This window comes from Triticum urartu, chromosome 7A, assembly GCF_056163025.1.
Source record: "Triticum urartu cultivar PI428250 chromosome 7A, HENAU_Tu73, whole genome shotgun sequence".
Classification (NCBI taxonomy): domain Eukaryota; kingdom Viridiplantae; phylum Streptophyta; class Magnoliopsida; order Poales; family Poaceae; genus Triticum; species Triticum urartu.
In genome coordinates this window covers 60,646,204-60,660,172 of record NC_141879.1, presented here as the reverse complement: position 1 = coordinate 60,660,172, position 13,969 = coordinate 60,646,204, and the positions used below count along the sequence as shown (strand labels likewise).

General features: G+C 44.4%; 2 non-coding genes and 1 pseudogene across 3 annotated transcripts; 1 reads left to right on the top strand and 2 right to left on the bottom strand.

Annotated features, from left to right (window-relative positions):
* Positions 1-1,947: 1,947 nt before the first annotated feature.
* TRNAG-CCC (transfer RNA glycine (anticodon CCC)) lies at positions 1,948-2,018 on the bottom strand. The gene has a single exon. It is a non-coding gene; the product is annotated as a tRNA-Gly (tRNA).
* A 78-nt stretch (positions 2,019-2,096) lies between these two features.
* Positions 2,097-2,169, bottom strand: TRNAA-AGC (transfer RNA alanine (anticodon AGC)). Its single transcript has one exon. It is a non-coding gene; the product is annotated as a tRNA-Ala (tRNA).
* A 4,320-nt stretch (positions 2,170-6,489) lies between these two features.
* On the top strand, positions 6,490-13,833 carry LOC125518310 (methionine S-methyltransferase-like; annotated as a pseudogene). The gene is made up of 12 exons (XR_015611703.1): positions 6,490-7,189; positions 7,772-7,964; positions 8,274-8,480; positions 8,552-8,647; positions 9,377-9,565; positions 9,771-9,959; positions 10,034-10,270; positions 10,390-10,524; positions 10,748-11,068; positions 11,338-11,523; positions 11,850-12,866; positions 13,051-13,833. The product of XR_015611703.1 is annotated as a methionine S-methyltransferase-like (transcript).
* The last annotated feature ends 136 nt before the right edge of the window (positions 13,834-13,969 follow it).

Genomic DNA, 13,969 nt, shown 5'->3' with positions numbered 1-13,969 from the left:
TGAACACCATGGTAATGCCAGCCAGCGCCTCAGAGAAGAAGCCATCACTGTCTGAAGAGTTGCAGATCCAAGAGCCTAACCTCCACTATTTCTCACAGGTCTCACGGCAACCCCGAAGGCCTCTGTGAAGTGACGCAGATGAGGCGGGAGGACCAGACTGCAAAGGGAAACCGCCACATGAACAAACCATGAAAACCGTAATCTCACCGGGCATAAGGCCGCATCGATGTGGCGTAGACGAGGTGGGAGGGTCAAAGGGAAGTCACAATGCCAACAGACCCTGCAAACCATAACCTCACTGGGTAAAAGGTCGAGCATGAAAAAAATACACCATTGAGATGGAAAGGATCCAAGAGACCTTATTCGTCGGATCGGGAATTTTTTACAACGATCATCTATTGTGTGTGGGTTGGAACACAAGGACACCTTTCATGCGCTTCGCAGGCGCCCTCGGTGTCTACCTATGGTAGAAGAATGAAGCCCGACTTTGACTTAAAAAAGTCATCAATCGGTCAAGAATTCCATCAGAACACACAACTAACAAGAGAAAAGGGTATATATGGCAGATACAAGGTGCTTACAAACAATCCAAAGACTACAACAACACAAGCACCAAGACAGAATAGAAACACTCCAAAATGAAAGCACTTGACCCTGTGGCTATCCGTTTATGACGTCGAAGAGGACTCCATCCTCTTGTCCCGGCTCGAAGGATGCCACGCCGTTGACATAGACGGAGGTTTACACTGGAAACCGATGAAGCCATATGCTGCCAGGAAACGCAGGAGGGTCCAACCAAACATCCCTTTGCAAATCAAGAACTCCACACTAGATCGATATCGCCCACAGCCACATGAGAGACTCAAATTGCTGAATGGAGATGATGCAAACCTGAGAAGACACAGGGCTAGTAGAACGACAACTAAGAGGACATGCACCAGCCTTAATGGAACACTAAGCCACCGACATCCTTGACAAGACACTATGGTCGTAGAGGGGAAACCTCTCCCCTCTTGCCTACACTCGAAGGCGACGGTCTTCTGACGAACAAGGCTGCAAGAAGGGAACACCAGATACCAAAGCAAACCAATTCCACCACGTAGCTGGTTTGATCATGACAATAGAAAATCTACAACATCAACCTCCAAAATCGCACCAACTCAAACACTGACTCCTATGTTCCACATACGAAGCCTCCAAGGAGGGGAACAACGCTGGTAGCACCGCCATTGTTGTGGTCGTCATCGACGGTCAAAGGATCCCCCCCCCCCCATTGCAATCCCCAAGACCTCCCTTCGACCACCATCTTTAACTGACGAGCGTCTGAAGTCCAGATGTGGGGGAGGACGATAGCACGCAAACTGTGACAGGACTCTTTCGGGAAGGGTGCCTAGCTAATGAAGAACCAGGGCACCACACCTCTCAATCATCGGCTCCTCGCCGACCACACAGGCCGAAAGAGCCGATCAAAACACCCGGAGCAAGCCCCATCGCAAGGACATTGTTGTCGTCACCACCTAGGGCCGCCGCCCTCGATCTCTAAGCTCCCCCACGCCCGCATAACAGAAGAAAGAAAGTTGGCTCCTTCTCCACCGTGAGACCCAACTACGGCTGGCAGAGAGGGGGAGGGGAAGGATTGGTGCCACTAGGGTTGGTCGCCTCCGGTGTTGCCCCGGAAGGAGCGAAGCGGGTGCTGCGGAACGTTTTCTTCTATATCAACAATCATGCATTCACTCAAAATTCACAACATGAGTTGCCACTCAAAATTCCCCGTTCATATTTATCTGGTTGAAGATTTGTAGCTTACATGGTGACAGTTTGACCATGACGTTTCCATTATCTTGGTGATAATTCTGACCGATTCAGATGGTGGCAGTTTGCACAGCATCTTCATTAGATGTACAAAAACTTAAAACTCACAAAAAAAATAAGAAAGAATTTAAGAAATGCGCATCCAGGGAATCGAACCCTGGTCAGTACCGTGGGAGGGTACTATGATACCACTACACCAGATGCGCCCTTTGATGGTGCTTCTTTTGTTTGTTTCATCTGATATAATGTACTCAGATCTGCAAAGAAAAACAAAAATTAAGAATTGGAGAAGTGGGGTATCGATCCCCATACCTCTCGCATGCTAAGCGAGCGCTCTACCATCTGAGCTACATCCCCATCTGCGTACAGAATTTAACAATCTTCTTTTAGTAGGGGTAACCTATATGTCTTATTGACAATCGCTATACCCAATTTCAGAAAGTTCAGCACGTTAACAAATTGGGATTAGTAAACGGATCTGGGGGCATGTCAAATGACAAGTTACATTTATCTGCGTATTATGGCATACATACGTACCATGTAATTATTCCAAGCCATTGACCGCACCATCAGAAATTTCCATTCATTAGGTTTTGTATAAACATAGCTCCAAGCATATCTGAACAGCACACCACTTCTTGAAACATTACATAGTCAAAGACACCCTCCTCCATGGCAATAGGAGACTCCAGAATAGATGGTTAAGGGAAAATTTGGCATGCTTACGTTTTACAAAGATAATAAATAAACTAAGTCTGATTAAGAAGAAAGATAAAGGGAATGGTAAAGTAACTGTCATCACCTAGAAATAGTTTATACTCGCACTGCGTGTGAACAAAGACTATACATGTGATTTGCATTGAGGTGCAAATAGAGTAAGTGGATACTCACATGGCACACTTGATGGAAGGCCTCATGTCGAGAGAATTAGAGTTAGTGGGATCAACTATTTAGAATAGTTGATTAGCCCATTTCCCTCCCGATAGCATAGATGTGCCACAACCCTTTTTCTAAAATCAACCCGCACTTATCAAAATTTCCAACTAATGCTTCCATTATGAACTCAGGTGGCATAATGCACTCCAATGTTAGTTGTCTAGTGCTTCAATTGAGGATTGAACCATATTACAACCTGTACAAAGGGCAATCGCTCTTGTGTGGCCCTCGCCTAGCTAGTCTGTTAGACGTCGAACATCTGTTATGCAAAGCCGACCAGATGAAGAAGCGACATCTCAGCGGGGCACGAGACTCCCAAACAACTATAGCTGCCGGATCAAGTTGTAGGTCGGGCAAACTTGCATGTGTAGGTTGAATGTGCAGAATACACACCGTTGGGCTCCCAAGCCATCTGACAATGTCCATCACACCCGGCTGCAGGGTGACCACGCTAACTTGCTCCCATAGGGGCAGGTACTCCTCAATTTATGCCGCGGTCAAGTCAGGACCCACGTCCCTTGGCCATGCACCATTCCCCGCCTCCTCCACCTTACTAGTAGCTGTAATACGTAGTCGGAATCGACCATACAGTTTTAGGGCAATCTCTTGAATCCTCATTCCGTTAATTCATCTGTCCTCCCAAAAAAGAACCTCGCCCATCTCTGAGATCCACAAACACTACGGCTTGATATATAGCACGAGACTCCAATGACACATTGAGGTCGAACTCCCCCCATGGTCTTGATCCATCTAAGCGCGTAAGCCATAGCCATCTCGCACGAAGTGCAAAGTTGAGCCAACGTAGATTGTGTATGGCGGACCCAGGACAAAAATGCCCCGGTGTCCCATGTCTATCGCATACTTGTGGATATCGAACAATAATATGGATATAGTAATACACTTAACAATTCAATATGTATAGAAAACCGTGTAATAGTGAAAATACTTAAAGAAATCCAAAATGACGAGTTTAAATTAAAATGGTAGTTGATCGGAGGGAAATGAACAATAATGGATCATCGAGTCTCCAAGAAAAATGCGACATTAGATGTCAATTGCCTACAAATAAACAAAATCACTTAGTATAACTCATTATGTAAACTTGCGTAATCGAAAAACTGAAAAATTAAGATCGTTATATTCAAAATGGGATAAGGCATCATTTTGTTAATGTGAGGGGGCAACATCTTTACCTTGAATCAATTTTAGGTCCCCCTTTTCCCTAGAAACCTTCCCAATGAAATCCACTAACCTATAATTTGTCAAATACTATGTGAGCATTACTTTAGATGTAGAAAGAAGAAATGAATTATGAAGTCACATGTACATGCTACATGGATTTCACATAGTTATAGAATGAATCAATTAAACCTGCTTGTGCATCCGGCCGGCGCTCCAAGAATATTGCAATCTCCTCCGCACGCAATTTGGCGCTCGTGGGCGCCCGACGGCGCCAAGTTCTTTCTCTGGCTCGCCTTGATGGATCGCTGCTAGACGGCCGAGCGCCGCGCTCGCCATGGATTGCCGCACGATCCCCTCTGCAAGCTCTGTTGCCAAGAGCTCGAGTCCCTGGAACACCTACTTTCCCGGTGCGTCTTCTCCCGGCTTACTTGGCACGAAATCCTGTCATGGTGCCGACTACCAATCCCCACGCCATGCTCCACCGATGCTTTCTTCGATTGGTGGTGCAAGACCAATAACACTGCCCCAGCTTCATCTTGCAAGGGGACGAACTCGCTCATCGCGCTCACTGCCTGGTCCATTTGGAAGCACCGAAACGCCGCTGTCTTCGATATTGCCCGGCCCTCAAATGATGATCTTGCTCGCACAATCAAAGATGAGGCCCGCCTGTGGGCACGTGCTGGAGCAACTAAGTTAGTATCCATCATTCCTGTAACCTAAGATCTAATGTAGCGAGGCTGAGCACCCTCCCCCCCTCCCCCCTGCTCATGTTGCACTCTCCGGGTCACCTTCGGCGCACTATCCCTAGAGTTGCACCCTGTATTCTCTCCCCCTATCAATGAAATGATACGCAACAATGCGTATTCATCAAAAGAATAGTTATTCCAAATTCCCAATAATTTTATTCCCAACAGGCCAACAATTCTCAAATCCCTAGCCGGATACCCTAGTCCAACTGCCCTACAGTTTGAGAAACGAGAATTAGGGGTTCTAAAAAAGAAGTGAAAATCGAATTTCCTAAAGAGGTGCATCGCAGTGGAGATTTGATGCAGAAATTATCGTACCTTATTTTTCTCGATTGCTCCGGCGACTTGAGTTGATAGGATCTGCGACACGAGTACGGCGAACTGACGAGGGAAGAAAGTGCGGCGCATGGGGTCTGTTTGTTGCTTGAGCAGAGGAAGAGGTGAACATACCGTATCCATCCAGAGATCTATTGATTTTTTTTAAACAACCCAGAGATCGATTGATGGATGTGGTCCTGGCTGCATCGGTTGCTGGGCCAGGCACTCGCTACTGGACTGGGCCTCAACGCCTCGCGTCACGCTGGATAGCTTTGCTGGATCGCAATGCTTGGAATTTCCCAATGGCCGGATTTACCGGTGTCCATGTAATTAAACATGGGGTGTCACATCCGTATATGAGCTGCATATACAAGGCAAGATCAAAACTTACCCGGTGTCCTGTGGACGAGACTTGCCTGCTCCCCGCGCGTGCGCCCATCCGTGCTCCCGCATATGTGGCTTGATTTGATTGAAACAAAATAAGGCCCGACCCCACCCTCTTAAAATCAGGGGGGAGATGATTTGATTAGAAAGAAAAAAGAAAAAAAGATAGCCATAGAATGAAGTAGGAGCACGGATGGGAGCATGAGGAGAGAGCAGGCAAGCCGGATCCGTGTCCTGTGACCCCCGCTGGGCCAACGTGGGCCCGCCCCTGCCAAAGGCCACCCGACCACTTCGGGGTACACACGGTGCTCCAAGCCACTTCGCATTGTCCAGCTCTCACGTTTGCACTCCCGGCCCACAAGAACCCTCTGCAGATTTTGGTGACATTGGTTATAACCTTCGGTGGCACATCGAGGGCCATCATGGCATGGATGGGCGTCACACATAGCACCGTTAGAACAATAACTAGACACCGATCCTTGTCCATGGAATCGGCTTTCCATGTTGGTAATTTGTTGGCGATCCCATCGACAATCTGTTGGAAGTGCAACGCTATTGGCTTCTTTAAGCAAAGTGAAAGGCCCAAGTATCTGCATGGGAAATTCCCAACAGTACATCAGAGTCCATCTCGCGGTAGATCCACTTGATCCGGAGAGCATCTAATTGACAGAAGAACACACTTCGTCCGGTTAATCCTTAGACTAGAGGGTTCCCCAAAGTCCTCAAGAAGAGCATGACAATATCAACAAATATCGACAGGCAGTGAGAGGGCCCACGATTACTCGGGGCAGAAAGCATACCCTGCTCAGGATACTTGGAAACTTTGTACTATAGTACTTTCATTGAGAATATAACTGTCCTACCACCAACACCATAGTTGTGCTTCAACGGCACATCAACTGTCTGCCACCATCATACTAGTTGTGCAGCAGTAGTGAGTTAACATCTTCCAAGTCACAGGTCATTGGAATATAAGGCCCATTCTTGCTTCTATACAGACGCCGTTATCTTTTATTCGCACCAGAGTAGCACACATCAATAGTAATTTTTTTTTGCGGAATCACATCAATAGGTGTTTTAATGTCATAGCGCATCATTAAGCAAAGTCAGCGATCAAAATTTAAAATAGGCCTATAGCTTTTCGTTGCTTCTCTCGAGATACAAAACCTTTGTATTGCGAGAGTTGTCCTGGCCATGTCAAGCCTGAGCCCTTTCACACATCTCTCTGTAAAATGTTGCTAGTGGAATGTAAAACATTTTGTTGTTAAAAAAAAAGAGCTTCAGCATTTTGCTCAGTGCAGTCGTCGACCCATTTCTAGGAGAGCCTGGAGAGGAGATTTGAGTTGACCACCACAGGAGTCCACTCCACTGTCCATGTCCCACTGCACAAGACAAACGAAAAAGGTTGTACTTTTCGAGTTCGCCCCCACCCTTCCTCGCCGCCGGCGCCGTCCACTCGTCATCTTTTCTTCGTAGCCAGAATCTTTCCTCGCGTCCGGGGCTCCTCCTCATCCCCCGCCCGAACCATCGTCCCTGACCTGGCCGGGGACGCATGGCGGCGAGCGAGGACGACAGCAGGAACGGCGGTGTGGAGGCCTTCCTGGCGTCGTGCGCGGCGTCCGGAGACGAGGCGTACGGCGACGTCAGGGCCGTGCTCGAGCGCCTCCAGGCCCCCGCCACGCGCGCCCAGGCGAGGCGCCTCCTCGGCGCCGTCCGTCGCCGTCTCGCCGACGACCCCGCCGCCGGGCATGAGGAGGAGGAGGAGTGCTTCCGCGCCTTCAACCTCCGCATCCACGACGTCGTCCTGCAAGGTCGGCCCACATCCTCCCCACTCCCCAGCAAAACGAATCGGTCAAAGTCGAATGTTGATCCGGCCATCAGCCCATCACCCATCAGTATTGAATTTTGTAATCGGTTTGCTTAAAATTCGGAATCTGATTCCCTTTTGTGGGGATCACTTCTTAGGGTATCTGATTCCTAAAAGCTCTTTATATGAATTTACTATATGCATTGTTCAGACATATGCTCTAAGCACCATTGACGGTTTAGTATCGCAAACTTATTGATATGACAACTAATTGCGGAGGGGAAGGCTATCAGAAACAAGTATAATAGGACATCATCTGTCCACCATGTATATTTAGTTAATATCATATATAGATGTTTTTAGGGTTATTGTATGATGTAGTGGTCTTTGTGCAGGAAAAACTGCAATTTATAAGTTCCTTACATTATCTGGACTGGAGTCCGGACCTGACATGATTCCTTTGTTATTACTTGTACATATAAATTATTAACTGTTGTCTTTAGTTGGCGCATGTCACGATGGTAAAAACTTTCGTTATTACTGATTTTTGTTCTGGTTGCATAAGAAATTTATCAAATGCTTTCAGGATCCCAGCAAAGAAAGAAGCTGATAATGATGGAGATACCTAGCGTTTTCGGTCCCGGAGATAGGTCCATCACTCTCTATGAGGGCATCAATCATCATCCAGATCCAGATTCCATTTTCAGGAGTAAGACCGTCGCACAGCTGGGATGTGGCGACGATCCATTGCGCTTGCAGAAAAATGGTGCCCTTCCAAGGTTGGTGTCTCTTGTCCCATCTCCTGTGGACATTTATCTTATGATCGTCGCTACGTAAGTGGGAACTGCAGCAGTTTGACATTTGTTTATAGAAGTGGGAGCTCCATAGTTAGGTATTTACTCAGGTTTGATGATATGATACTTCTCAGACTTCTGATAATCTGCCGATTGTCTAAGTTAGTCGGCAGATTATTTGAGCCTCAGATGCCAGGGAACCAAATTAGTTCTGGCTCAGCTCTACATTACCTCAATAGTCCAGCCATATATTTTTGTCAGAATCCAAACTGAGCATCTTTTGTTTCTTTGAAGGTCTATGGTCTGGATATTAACCCAAGGGCAATCAAGATTGCATGGATAAATCTTTATTTGAATGCACTAGACGACGATGGTCTTCCAATTTACGACAGGGAGGGGAAAACACTACTTGATAGAGTTGAATTCCATGAATCTGATCTTCTTTTTTACTGTAGAGACAACAGGATAGAACTTGATAGCCTTGTTGGATGCATACCGCAGGTAGGGTCAAACGAAATTGTAGTAGACCCAGAACTGAAGGAAAATGCTGACTCTTATAATCTAATTTTCAGATTCTTAAACCCAATCCAGAGGCAATGTCAAATATTATCACTGAAAATTTAAGTAAGGAGCTCTTGTATTCCTTGAGCAGCTACTATGCTCTTCAAGTAAGTCACGCATCTTTTGCATGTTCATCACTTCAGCCATTTAATCTACCAAATACCAACGGTGATTTATCTTAACATTTTTTTCTTTCTAGCTCGGTTAGGAGGATCAAGAGTGAACTTAATTTACATATTTTTTCTGTAACTGCATTATTGTTCTTTATAAACAGATTAGAAGAAAAAACTGTGTTTCAAACATATGTCATTTCCTTGTAGGCATGTTCCTACCCCTGATATAATAAAAGTATAGTTCAGAAATAATATATGATCTGTATGACTGCATTTCTAACTTGATTCCACAAGTATAATGTTAGCTTTGGGCTCTACACTAACATGGGCAACCAGAACAAATGATGGACAGTAGAATTACTTTCTTGGGGAGTAATCTTTTCCATCTCAACCTTGCATGGCTTTATTGTGTTACAATTTATAACTATAAACATGATTAGCATTCCACACTTTTCCATGAAAAATGAATGAATGATTGCCGAAATATGGAGTTATTCACAGTTTCTTCTAGAATACTGGAATTATTAGCAGTGATATTCAATTTCTCTCTGTTTGAATAGAGTTTTGATTTGTTGATATGCATTGATAATCTGTTTGACATGATGTACACATATTTTCTCATAAAGCCAATATTTCTTATGGTGGCTGATTGTTCTGTTCCAATTTCCCTTTTGTTCATTTCTTGTATGCTTGTAAACTTACTGCATGACTTACTGCCTCCAGGGTTTTGTGGAGGACCAATTTGGCCTCGGGTTGATTGCTCGGGCAGTTGAAGAAGGGATGGCTGTCATAAAGCCTACGGGTACTATGATAATCAACATGGGAGGCTGACCAGGTCAAGGTGTCTGTGAATGCCTATTTCTACGCCATGGATTTCGCATCACTAAGCTCTGGCAAACAAAAATTATGCATGTAGCATTGCTGTGACATACCATATGTTAATTAATCAGGAATTCCTGGTTTGGCCAACAATATATACTCTGAGATTTCGTAAAAGAAGTACTTTGAGTTGTACTACAGTTAGTAGGGTTCTATATTGCAAGGAAATGCCGGCTTATCATTATATATTAAAATGCAATTTTTTGTGTGGATTACCAACTAGTTGGGTTGTTTGCAGGCTGCGAACACGGATATTTCAGCCTTAGTTGAATTTGAGAAAAATAGCCCGCATCGATTTGAGTTCTTCATGGGTTCTGTGGGGGATCAGCCCGTTTCTGCACGCACTGCCTTGGCGTACATGAAATCTGGTGGCCATGTTTCACATGCTTTGTCCGTGTATAACTGTCAACTTCGCCAACCCAACCAGGTTCTTTATCGTTCTCTTTAGATTTGTAAAACAGTATTATAGCAACATAAATATTACTAATTCAGAATTTTCAGGTGAAGAAACTAACTGAGATACTTAAAGATGGATTCCATGAAGTCAGCAGGTCCCTCGATTTGTCCTTCGCTGATGATTCTACTGCCCATGAAAAGATCACATTCCTAGTATACCTAGCTAGTTTCTTAAATGCGACCAAGCCCAATCCTTGTCAACCTCCAGCTGGATGTTTGAACTTCAGGAAACTTGTTGCTGAATTTATGAAGAGCTACCACCACATCCCATTAAATCCTGATGTAAGGCTTGGTGGCTATTGTCTTTACAATTACTTATACCATAATTTCTCATATCGAGCTATTCTGTGCTTGTATCTTATGCATTATATGATGCTCCCTTTTCATTTCTTGTACACCAGAATTTTGTTGTATTCCCTTCCCGTGCGGTGGCAGTCGAAAATTATCTTCGACTGTTCTCACCAGCTCTTGCAATTGTTGATGAACATTTGACCAGACACTTGCCCATGCAATGGTTAGGATATTCAGAAATCGAGGTACCTCTCTGTCTGTCTGTCTCTCTCTTTCTCTCTCTGTGTGTGTGGGTGTGTGTGTGTCATGCAACACTTCTTGTTTGAGCAGCATCTGATCTGTACTGCTTAGTAGTGTTTTATAAAAATATCTTGTTTGATGGGAACAGTGGAAAAGACATGCCTGTTATGTGAAGAAAAATGTTGGCTCAAGAATGTTGAATACTACTGCTTCCTTTTGAAATTTCAGGGAAGAATAGATTGCAACAATGCTGAAGGCGTGATCACTGTAATTGAAGCACCACGCCAATCAGATTTACTGACTGAGTTGGTCAGAAAACTGAAGCCTCAGGTTGTCGTTACTAGCATTGCCCAGTTTGAGGCTATCACCAGTGCTGCTTTCTCGAACATACTAAGCGCAACAGAAGATGTTGGTTGCCGGTTGTTCCTAGATATTTCAGAGAACCTGGAGTGGTCTTGTCTGCCAAGCTCAAATGGTGTGTTGAAATATCTTATTGGAAACACCCTACCTTCGCATGCGGCTATATTGTGGGGTCTAGTAAAGAACCAGGTGCCTATAACTTACCAGAGAAATTTATTTTTCCCATTTCAGAATGACTGCACATATGGCATGTTAAGTACGATTTTGTTATGATGAATTAGCAACCTGATCTCTCTCACCAGATATTTACACCATAAGATGATCATGAGTAAATAAGACATACTTTGAGTTGTGCTTTCTGTGAAGGGGACTTATATACCATTTCGTACCTACATTGGAAACAGTCTTAAGGTTTCATTTTGTATCTGCTCCATCTTAATTTTGGTTAAAATTTACAGGTTTATTCTGATTTGGAAGTTGCTTTTGCCATTTCTGAGGATGCATCTGTCTGCAAGGCATTATCACAAACCATTGAGCTGTTGGAAGGACAAACTTCTGTGATCAGCCAGCACTATTATGGCTCTCTTTTCCATGAGCTGCTGGCGTTTCAAATTGGTGACCGGCATAAGCATGCACATCAAGTGGTAAGCAGAATTTTCCCTCCTCCGATTCTCCGCCTCACGACATAAGTCAGCTAGTTCTAAAATCCTGGGTTTGTCGCTCCTCCCTTATTTGGATACACACTTATTTACAGTGACCAGCTAAATTTATCAGTAGGATATTTGATTATGTTTTCATCATGACTAACAGTAAGTAAAATTCCCCGCAAAAAAATGTAACTGAAATTATTAATAATATGGCCAGGCACCTATGGAATACCACCCTCAAGAAAAAAAAGGGCGCCTGTGGAATACTTTTGTGACCTAAATGTTTAACTGTTTTTTTTGTTGGCTTTTAATCTCTTTTTCAGAGACAAGCGACAGAAAAGGTACCTGAGAAGATGATACAGTTTTCTAATTCAGCCATGTCTACCCTAAAAGAAGCTGAATTTTTCACTCCTGATTCCAAGGATTCTAGTGTCATTCATATGGATTTAGACCGCAGCTTCTTACCAGTACCTTCTCCACTGAGCGCCTCCATTTTAGAAAGTTTTGCTCGGCGGAACATCATGGATTTCGAAACTGACGTTCGTTCCAGCATCGAACAGCTGGTGGGAAATAACTATGGTTTCCCAGGAGACAGTTGTCCCGACGTTACATTTAACAACCGTTCATGTGGCTTCTCTAAGGAAATTATATATGGCAGCACCTGTCTCACACTCTTCAACAAGCTTGTCCTTTGCTGTATGAGGGAGCAAGGCGCCTTCCTTTTCCCCATGGGTACCAATGGGCACTATGTCTCGGCAGCAAAGTTTATGAATGCAAAAACATTGACGATTCCAACAAATGTAGGTTCAGGCTTCAAGATTGAACCGACTGCTCTACGAGCAGCTCTGGATGATGCATATGAGAATGAGAATGTATATTGGCCATGGGTGTATATTTCTGGCCCTACAGTTAACCCTTCCGGTTCCCTGTACAGTGATGATGAGATAAAAGATTTGCTTTCTGTTTGTGCTGAACATGGAGCTAGGGTAGTGATAGACACCCCCTTCTCTGGTCTGGAGTTCCAAACTGGAGATGGCTGGAGCCTGTGGAATTTGGATAGTTTTTCTTATAATATTGCTTCATGTCTCGCGCTCAGCGTTTTTATGCTTGGGGAGCTGTCCCTTCAGCTGACCATGAGTGGGTTTGACTTCGGGTTTATGATTTACATTGACCCGTCCTTGATCAAACATATGTTAACAAGCCTGAGTCAACCACATCGCACATTGAAGTATACTTTCAGAAAACTGTTGTGTCTTAAGAACAAGAGGGACCAGCGCTTCTCTGATCTCATTGAGGAGCAAAAGGAGACACTGAAGCATCGTGCCGACAAGTTGACTAAGGTTAGCTCTCTGTGACATTCTAAATCGCCCTCTCAAATTTTGTGTTCCCTCCCAAATCTTAGTCCAGAGATGGGAGGTTGGTAGTTCAGAGACAAAGGATAAAGATTGGCAGTTCAGAGAAATCTTATGTTTGACATGCACGCCCCTTTTTTGTTTTCATTTTTTGATTTCCTGCAATGAACAGACACTCGAGAGCTGTGGCTGGGATGTTGTCGGCTGCCATGGTGGTATCTCAATGCTGGCGAAACCAACGGCCTACATCGGCAAATCGTTCAAGATAGACACTTTCGAAGGCGAGCTCGATGGCTGCAACATCAGGGAAGCGCTCCTTAGATCCACTGGACTCTGCATATCCAGCAGCAAGTGGACCGGGATACCGGACTACTGCCGGTTCAGCTTTGCTCTTGAGAGCAGCGAATTCGACCAGGCGATGGACTGCATAACTCGGTTCAGGGAGTTGGTTCTAGGAGACAATGCACAGATGAATGTTAATAGTAGCTAGGGGTTAATTTGAGTCGTCCTCATGGAAAGTAAAACCTGAAGAGATGTAGTAATGTTTTTTTTTTCTTTTATCTGCTTGGTAACTGATTATAAAACGGAAATGAGGTTTTCTGATGGAATTGCTGGCGAGTGGCTTATATTCTGGAGAATATAGTGGAGTATTCCTTCACTATGGGTATATCATAGGACCAAACCGGATGCTAACTACTTTATCTACTGGAATAAAATACTTCCACTAAATTTCACAAAGCAGACGGTTTAGTGGCTCAACTTTTCAAGATAGCCTGAAAAACGTTCTTATATTATGGGACGGAGGGAGTAGTTATCACCGTCCCTGAACAATGAACTGACTTCAGCAGATTGACTTGCTCGATTTGTATCGCTTTACCTGTTAATCATGCTGCCAGCAGCACTACCATGTTTAACTGTGGGCAAAGACCCCAAGTTGTTGATTCAAGATACCCAGTTCTTCTTAGATGAGGCATCACTAAGGAAAGAATGCTGAAAGGTAACTTTCTATTTCTGTTCTACAATTATCTGCTTAAATTGCGAAAGAGTATCCAAGAAGCAACTTTATATCATAATAAATTGTTCGTGTTCCT